The sequence below is a fragment of the Staurois parvus genome, unplaced genomic scaffold, assembly GCF_062004578.1.
Source record: "Staurois parvus isolate SC_StPar_1 unplaced genomic scaffold, SC_StPar_1.0 ptg000388l, whole genome shotgun sequence".
NCBI classification, from domain to species: domain Eukaryota; kingdom Metazoa; phylum Chordata; class Amphibia; order Anura; family Ranidae; genus Staurois; species Staurois parvus.
The window spans coordinates 2,188,751-2,196,574 of record NW_028318184.1 but is presented as its reverse complement, the minus strand read 5'-3'; the positions used below and the strand labels follow the sequence as shown (position 1 = coordinate 2,196,574).

At 43.9% G+C, this 7,824-nt stretch overlaps 1 pseudogene; it reads right to left on the bottom strand.

Annotated features, from left to right (window-relative positions):
* Window positions 1-3,107: 3,107 nt before the first annotated feature.
* LOC149455786 (uncharacterized) lies at window positions 3,108-7,480 on the bottom strand (annotated as a pseudogene).
* Window positions 7,481-7,824: the final 344 nt, after the last annotated feature.

The following is a 7,824-nucleotide window of genomic DNA, read 5'->3' as shown; positions in this document are numbered from 1 at the left end:
TGTCCCTGAGTATGAATTCTGTGGCCCTGAGTAACAATTCTGTCTCTGTGCGAGTAACAATTCTGTGTCTGTGCAAGTAACAATTTTGTGTCTGTGAGAGTAACAATTCTCTGGCACTCAGTAACAATTCTGTCTGTCCCTGAGTAACAATTCTCTGGCACTCAGTAACAATTCTGTCTGTCCCTGAGTATGAATTCTGTGGCCCTGAGTAACAATTGTGTGTCTGTGCGAGTAACAATTCTGTGTCTGTGCAAGTAACAATTTTGTGTCTGTGAGAGTAACAATTCTCTGGCACTCAGTAACAATTCTGTCTGTCCCTGAGTAACAATTCTCTGGCACTCAGTAACAATTCTGTCTGTCCCTGAGTAACAATTCTGTCTGTCCCTGAGTATGAATTCTGTGGCCCTGAGTAAGAATTCTCTGGCACTCAGTAACAATTCTGTCTGTCCCTGAGTATGAATTCTGTGGCCCTGAGTAACAATTGTGTGTCTGTGCAAGTAACAATTCTGTGTCTGTGCAAGTAACAATTTTGTGTCTGTGAGAGTAACAATTCTCTGGCACTCAGTAACAATTCTGTCTGTCCCTGAGTAACAATTCTCTGGCACTCAGTAACAATTCTGTCTGTCCCTGAGTATGAATTCTGTGGCCCTGAGTAACAATTCTGTCTCTGTGCGAGTAACAATTCTGTCTCTGTGCGAGTAACAATTCTGTGTCTGTGCAAGTAACAATTTTGTGTCTGTGAGAGTAACAATTCTCTGGCACTCAGTAACAATTCTGTCTGTCCCTGAGTAAGAATTCTCTGGCACTCAGTAACAATTCTGTCTGTCCCTGAGTAACAATTCTCTGGCACTCAGTAACAATTCTGTCTGTCCCTGAGTAACAATTCTGTCTGTCCCTGAGTATGAATTCTGTGGCCCTGAGTAAGAATTCTCTGGCACTCAGTAACAATTCTGTCTGTCCCTGAGTATGAATTCTGTGGCCCTGAGTAACAATTGTGTGTCTGTGCAAGTAACAATTCTGTGTCTGTGCAAGTAACAATTTTGTGTCTGTGAGAGTAACAATTCTCTGGCACTCAGTAACAATTCTGTCTGTCCCTGAGTAACAATTCTCTGGCACTCAGTAACAATTCTGTCTGTCCCTGAGTAACAATTCTCTGGCACTCAGTAACAATTCTGTCTGTCCCTGAGTAACAATTCTCTGGCACTCAGTAACAATTCTGTCTGTCCCTGAGTAACAATTCTGTCTGTCCCTGAGAATGAATTCTGTGGCCCTGAGTAAGAATTCTCTGGCACTCAGTAACAATTCTGTCTGTCCCTGAGTAACAATTCTCTGGCACTCAGTAACAATTCTGTCTGTCCCTGAGTATGAATTCTGTGGCCCTGAGTAACAATTGTGTGTCTGTGCAAGTAACAATTCTGTGTCTGTGCAAGTAACAATTTTGTGTCTGTGAGAGTAACAATTCTCTGGCACTCAGTAACAATTCTGTCTGTCCCTGAGTAACAATTCTCTGGCACTCAGTAACAATTCTGTCTGTCCCTGAGTAACAATTCTGTCTGTCCCTGAGTATGAATTCTGTGGCCCTGAGTAAGAATTCTCTGGCACTCAGTAACAATTCTGTCTGTCCCTGAGTATGAATTCTGTGGCCCTGAGTAACAATTGTGTGTCTGTGCAAGTAACAATTCTGTGTCTGTGCAAGTAACAATTTTGTGTCTGTGAGAGTAACAATTCTCTGGCACTCAGTAACAATTCTGTCTGTCCCTGAGTAACAATTCTCTGGCACTCAGTAACAATTCTGTCTGTCCCTGAGTATGAATTCTGTGGCCCTGAGTAACAATTCTGTCTCTGTGCGAGTAACAATTCTGTGTCTGTGCAAGTAACAATTTTGTGTCTGTGAGAGTAACAATTCTCTGGCACTCAGTAACAATTCTGTCTGTCCCTGAGTAAGAATTCTCTGGCACTCAGTAACAATTCTGTCTGTCCCTGAGTAACAATTCTCTGGCACTCAGTAACAATTCTGTCTGTCCCTGAGTAACAATTCTGTCTGTCCCTGAGTATGAATTCTGTGGCCCTGAGTAAGAATTCTCTGGCACTCAGTAACAATTCTGTCTGTCCCTGAGTATGAATTCTGTGGCCCTGAGTAACAATTGTGTGTCTGTGCAAGTAACAATTCTGTGTCTGTGCAAGTAACAATTTTGTGTCTGTGAGAGTAACAATTCTCTGGCACTCAGTAACAATTCTGTCTGTCCCTGAGTAACAATTCTCTGGCACTCAGTAACAATTCTGTCTGTCCCTGAGTAACAATTCTCTGGCACTCAGTAACAATTCTGTCTGTCCCTGAGTAACAATTCTCTGGCACTCAGTAACAATTCTGTCTGTCCCTGAGTAACAATTCTGTCTGTCCCTGAGAATGAATTCTGTGGCCCTGAGTAAGAATTCTCTGGCACTCAGTAACAATTCTGTCTGTCCCTGAGTAACAATTCTCTGGCACTCAGTAACAATTCTGTCTGTCCCTGAGTAAAAATTCTGTGGCCCTAATAACGTTTCTGTGGCCCTAAGTAACAATTCTCTGGCACTGAGTAACAATTCTGTCTGTCCCTGAGTATGAATTCTGTGGCCCTAACTAGCGTTTCTTTGTCCCTAAATAACGATTCTGTGGCCCTCATTAACAAGTCTGTGTCCCTGAGTAATGGTTCTCTGTCCCTAAGTAACTTCTCTCTGTCCCCAATTCTCGTTTCTGTGGCCCTAACTCTGTCCCTGTCCCTAGTACAGAGCGGTCTGCCTCTGTTCAATGACTGCAGGCAAATGAAGATTTCCAAAATGGCCGCTATATATACCTCGACCATTACACAGTGCTGGCTGGCTGGCTGCTGATTGGCTGATGCGATCACATGTCGTTGAGGAATGCATTATGGGGCAGCGCGCCTTGTCTGCGCGCCTTCCCCGACATCCCCGCTCCGTCGCCGCACATGTCAGCCGCCATTTTCGGAAAAATTTCGATTCGCGCGTCCGAATTAGGCTGTTTTTCGGATTCGGCACGAATCGAAATTTTTCCGATATTCGACTCGAATTCCACTTCGGATACTTCGATTCGCTCATCTCTAGTGTTGGTCATTAGATCTGGGAAGTTCTGGGATTTACGCTTACATTTTTTAATCAGGCCCTCCCGAGCTTCACAGCTCATGATGACATCCTTACCATTGTCAGAGATAGAATTTTCATTCTCCTCCAACAATAGCATCAAATCCCGCAACACACAAAAGTCATCCATGGTAAAGTGCTTAATATACTCAGTGAGTTCTTTGTTCTGTCTCAGTTTTTGTCTGTCTGGGTCAAAAAGGAATTTGAATGTTAGATTCTTAGTAAATAAAGATCTTTGACTGTTTCATAGCGATCCAACTGGGTTGTAGGGCAAAAACCGAGACCATATTGGAGAACCTCCAACTCATCACCAGTAAGATGATGAGTTCAGAATCAGTGGTAGTCCCGAAGGAAGTGAGGGTGTTGGAAGCTGTGGATTGTTGTGTATTAGTTAAGGATCCAGAGTTGCCCGCCTTGTAGGCATTTGTGAAGGGGTTACCAGTAAAAAACCAGCCTGGGATTGAGTGGAAGGAATTAGTGGTTATGAACTGCCTGTATAAGGAGAAGGTGTCATAGGGATAGTCATCCTGGAAGTTTTTAGAGTGGATTGTGAATTATAAATGCCAGATTGTAAATTAATAATTTGAAGAGCCTGTGTAGCCACCTGGCCTAGGTGACTGTTGCGTGGTTCAGTGCCAGTGTAAGATTTCCCATTGCCCGTTGAGGCCTAGGCACCTGGAGCATAGGGTGCACCCGGTACAAATTGTTGAAATTGATGGGGGTGTCTTTTGGGAGTGTGAGAAGGGATGTACCCACCCCCATAATGATTTCTCTTAAGTGGGCCAAGATAGGCATTGTAAGATCCATGTGTATGGTTATCTCTTGGTAATTGTTGAACAGAAGAGGAGGAAGAATCTGACTCAGTGCCCTCATCAACATTCACTTTCCCATTAAGGGAGACATGGGAGTGCCCCTGTCTCGATAGACCATGACTGTATATTGGATTGGCCCAACGATAGGCATAACCCTCCATAAAGGCCATGCGATCCTTAGATAGTTTATTCTGCTTTTTGGAAATAACTTCCTTATTGATCTTTTCTACATAGTCCTTAATTTCCTGGTATTTGCCCTCACATTGTACATGATTTTTCACAATTCATATTTAGTATCGAGTAGTATTAATTCTTCATCAAGTAAGTTAATATCAATTTGATACTGTCCCACCAATAACCCCACCAGGTCTAAACTGCATTTAGTGAGGACCAGTTCCCAAGACGTCTTAAAGTCTGGGGTAGCGTTTTTAATAGTAGGAAATACTTGTATTCTCCAACCAATGGGGCTAATGTTCTCTTTGATATATTGTTGGAGAAATTCCACATGCCAATACAAATTGGACTTCTTTTTAATAACCGTTTAGTTTTAACAATATATTGGTTAAGGCTCTCATCATCTCTATTTAGCATATTACAACTGGATTGAATCTCTGCCATATAGCCTGTCAATGCAGTGCCTACAAAATTTATATTGCTCATGAAAAATAATTCTGGAACAAAAACGAACTGAACAAAAAATGGATTATACTTGTACAGGCTTACTTATAAAAGAGTTATATTTATCCCTCTTTGGGAGTGAATATCTCCTCTGAAGTCAGATAGTTGCTATCTTGCCACTGAGGAGTATAGTTCAACCAAGCAATGGATGCAACAGAATCCATCAATAGCAGGTGATGTGGGCTCACTCAAGACATGAGGTCTAAGTGACGAGTTGGTCTTCACTGAAGCTCCCCACAAGGTGTTATGGGGTGATGACTCTAGTGGCGCCAGGGTACTTTGTTGCAAGATACCCTAACCCTCATGGTTGTCCCACCAAAAGGTTTCAGAAACAGGATGGTTACACTGCGGCAACAGGGAGTCCGAGCAGTGTCAAGCCAGATGACATGCTAGAAAGTAATTGGCATCCAGGACAGGTGGCAGGCCAGATAGTAGTTGCCATCCAGGCAGAGGTCATAGCAAGTGGCAGGCAAGATAGCAGTTGGTATTGACAGAGGTTGGGGCAGGCAGCAGGAAAGATAGTAGTTGCTATCCTGGCAGAAATTAGTGCAGGTGTCAGACAAGAGAGTATTCAGTATTCAGGCATGGGTCAGGGCAAACAGCAGGAAACAGGAGTCCGTATCCATGCAAAGGTCAGGGCAGGCGATAGGCATAAGAGTAGTTGGTATTCAAGCAGAGATCAAGACAGGTGACAAGCATAAGAGTAGTCGGTATTCAGGCAGAGGTCAGTGCAAACAGCAGGTAAGTGAGTAGTTGGTATCCAGCAGAGGTTTGGGCAGGTGGGAGGCAAGAGAGTAGTCGGTATCCAGTCAGAGGTCCAGGCAGGAAGCAGGCAAGAAAGAAACAGGAACAAGCAGCGTTGGCAATGGTGGGGGGCAAGAGACATGAGCACAGTCAGGCAATCCAGCAGGAATAACAGAATCTCAGGTACAGGGTAGTTGGCAAGAAGTCAGGCACTGAGCAACACCAGGGAAGAAGCTTAACCCCTTTACGCTGGCCACATACAAATGTGCAGCCTCCTGGCGTCTGGGCCTAGACGCCGAGCGGCTGCACATTTACATATGTGCTGAGAGCGCACACCCCTGCGCGCTTCCAGCACACATGTGTGGTACTCACAGAAAGGTCCCGGTCCGCTGTTTCGATCGGGATCTTTCCCGATCATGTGACCGCCGTGACGATGTGTCACGGCGGTCACATGATCCCTAAACCACGCCCCACCCGCCCTGAATCCCGGCGTCTGAAACTCTTAAAGGGCCGGGAGGCGCCGGCGGGAAGGGGTTAAATACCCACTAGGCAAGTGAGCATGCCCAGTGTCAGGATAGTGTGGCAATGCACATGTACCAGCACACCTAATATTTCCTATAGGATAGTCCTTGGATTTTAGATGTGTTCTTACAGGATTCAGGACACAATGGCAGCGAGGTGCCCAGCAATCAACCTAAATTTGCTCTTACACTCCCTGATGAGCAACATGATCTCCTGCCCAACTGGAATAGTAACGTTCCAGCCAGACATCATCAAGGAGGATGGAAGCAATGTAGGAGAGTAGATATTAATTACCTCCAGTTTCATTATCTAAGAACTGCAGGTAATTGTTTTTTAATTTGGTGCATTAACCTTGCCACTTTGTAATAGCTGTTGGTGCTATTAAGATCTAGCTTCCACCTGTGTCAGTAAAGTTATAGAAGGAGGTGGTATGCATTTTTTATCTGGTGCAGGCCATTTTAAAGGGGCTTAGGGCCAGGAAACTGTTGGTAGTGCTTTATGGAATTGCTCTGATCATCTTATATTGGTGAGCCATATAATTTGCAGCCAGGAGTCACTGGAGTATAGCAAAGTGAGTGGTAAAGGTTGATGGAAACTGAAAACTGTTGGTAGTGCTTTATGGAATTGGCCCGATCATCTTATATTGGTGAGCTATATCATTTGCAGCCAGGAGTCACTGGAGTATAGCAAAGTGAGCGGTAAAGGTTGATGGAAAGATTTACAGTTCTTGATGTTCAAATTTATTAGCAACAGATATCGGAGCACACCCGAAGAGATTTTGTGGATGTTCCTCTGCAATATAATCAAAAAGGCAGCAGCTAGAAGTCTCCTGAGCAATAATATGTAGCAATAGGCATTGATTTACCTCCTCAGTGCTCAGTATCCGAGTCCTTCTTATTTCTCCCTGGTTAATGAAGAGAACTCGTCGTCAATCATATCTGGACATCTAGGTAAAAAGGTTAGGTGTGATGCGGTTTCTATTTTTTCTCAATATGGCTAGCTCTGCCTAGAGTTTTTAGGTTATTTATAACTGCTTCTGTGTAAACCTTTTTATTTCCAGGCAAATTGATAAATACAAATGCTGAGTCCCACTTACCCCCTCCAGCATTGTCTATGAGGGTATAGGAGAAAGCCACCTTCCCAACTGCATTCAGGGTTAATTCACACCAGTCGCTGAGTTACAACTGCCAAAAACTATCACTTCTGTCACATTCATGATGGTTCATGACACATTCAAATGAATTGGCTCATGCTGCAAATGCCCTGCAACTGTTGGAGTGCATTGGTGCAGCATTTACGGGGTTTTAACAGGCAGTGAGGAGTCGTCATCTTGCCTTCTCATTTCCTGTCAAACATCTCTGAGAACCAATCTGAATGCAGATTGCTTTTCAAAGATGCAGAAATCTTGCCGCACATCTAAACATAGCTCAGCAGCATCACCCTGCTTGTTAGCCATGAGCACTGTAGCAAAACCAATTGGCTCCTTGTGCGGTTTCTCCCCAGCTCAGTCTGAGAAAAAATGTATATGTATAAGTACAGTATATGTGTATATACAATTGCAAGAAAAAGTATGTGAACCCCTTGGGATTACGTGGCGTTTTGCATGAATTGGGCATAAAATGTGCTCTGAACGTCATCTAAGTCACAACAATAGAAGAACACAGTCTGCTGAACATAATACTACACAAGCATTAGATGTTGCCATGGTTTATTTGCACATAACATGTAAACATTCACAGTGCAGGGAGGAAAAAGTATGTGAGGCCCTAGCTTAATGACTTCTCCCAGAGCTAATTGGAGCCAGGAGTGAGCCAACCTTGATTCCAAATCAGTGTGATGATATTGGATGTGTTGCTGACAGCCGTCCTGCCCTTAAAAAACACACACCTGTTTTGGGTTTACTGGTTTCAAGAAGCACTGTCTGATGTGA